Raw genomic sequence first — 1,664 nt, forward strand, 5'->3', positions numbered from 1 at the left:
CTAGCCACCTGCCTCTATACGCGCTGGACAACGCCGATGCATACTGGAAACGGTAGCATCATGATACCAGCGGGCACACATCTCCACGTGCCCGCTACCCTGTGCAGCGGGTGCATGGAGGTATTGTGGGGCAAACTCCAGTATTCTCTTGCACCCATGCCTCGATCTGTCTGTTACGGTGTTTGCTCTTCTGCATGCTCGCTCCTTCAGGATTGGTTAGTGGTATTTAAGATGAATGTATCGTAAGCTTTTGGCGTGGCACGACATTTGAAAAAATAGGTGTTTCATATAATACCGGTGTAATCATGCAGCCTCACTAAAACTAACAATGCCACGCCGTCTGGCTGAAAGCTTTAGGCGTTTACCTGATTTTCCCTTGTGATTGCTAGCGTTTGTCGTACGCACCATTATTAGGCTGTTTGCCTGACAGCAAATATGCAGTTTGAGGTGAACATTTGGGTTTGGTGTCGCCCGTTATTTCAGAGAAAGGGCAGATAGGTGTTTTATGTGATGCCAGCGTTTATTAATAATTATTTGTTGATTCGTCTACGCAGCTGAATCAAATGCCAACCGATGTAACTTTAAGATGTGTTAACTAGGTCGCGGAAGGCCATCCATGATTTCAGTAAGCACTTCATCGTCGCGCATCCGGCCACCTTAAACTTGGATGGTCTGGGCGTCCATCATACAGCGTAAAAGACAAAAACAAATCTAGGGGAGTCTTGGAATGCATTTAGTCTACGTCAAACGTTCATTATCGGGCATCGGAACGTGAAATGCGGCCTGTACGATTTTGACAGAGGCCATGATTTGTATGTTGTCGAAGGTAGTCTTCAAATGTGCCAGGTACAGTAGACATATTGAATAATCAGCCACCGCATACTTCGGCATCATGCGTTTTCTGGCGGTAAAGTTATACCAGCAAAACCTCGGCGTACCTCGGAGGGTTCTCGTCCGGCGAAGGCTAAGACACGACGCTCGCGCCGGTGATAAGAGGTCAAACTTGTTTGGAGGGTATCTTGTAAAGGATGTGATGGTCGAAAGTTGCGTAAGTAACGATGATCCGCTCAGGCATGTCTTGAAGTGGGTAACACATGAAGGCTGACGCACAAAAAAAACTTCGAGTGTACGCCTTTATAACGCGATTGATGCTTATCAAACGCGTTCCGTGCTGACTTTGGCGTGGAGAAACCGAATGTTTGATAAGCCAGGGGCTCAAAATAGGGGGTTGAGGGCTAGATGATGAGTGTCAGGGAGTTTTCAGTTTTTAGTTTCCAGCGACGTGCCGCAGGGCACGTCGCTGGAACTGAAAATGTCGGCTTGTCCTAAACGTGTTGCGAGCTAATACTTACCAGCGCCGGTTTCAGAAAGAAATTGCCCACACCGAGCCGGTGTTCGTGCAACCTGACTAATGCTGCTACGCTACGGCGACCAAATTTACAGAAATATGACGCGTCTGACCGCCCTCGGTGCGGGTTGCTGGGCGCGTCGTTGCCGACAGTGACGGCTGTCTGTGCTTGTAGGCGCCGCGCTGCTGCAGTCGGCGAGCCGCCGCCGCGTCGTCGGGCCCGCCGGCCGTCGCGTGGCCTGTCCCATCTGCGGCCGCACATTCTCCGGCCCCAAGTCGCTCGGCAACCACAAGCCGATCCACACCGGCCACACCA

This window comes from Pollicipes pollicipes, unplaced genomic scaffold (assembly GCF_011947565.3).
Source record: "Pollicipes pollicipes isolate AB1234 unplaced genomic scaffold, Ppol_2.1 Scaffold_4740;HRSCAF=5597_pilon_pilon_pilon, whole genome shotgun sequence".
NCBI lineage: Eukaryota > Metazoa > Arthropoda > Thecostraca > Pollicipedomorpha > Pollicipedidae > Pollicipes > Pollicipes pollicipes.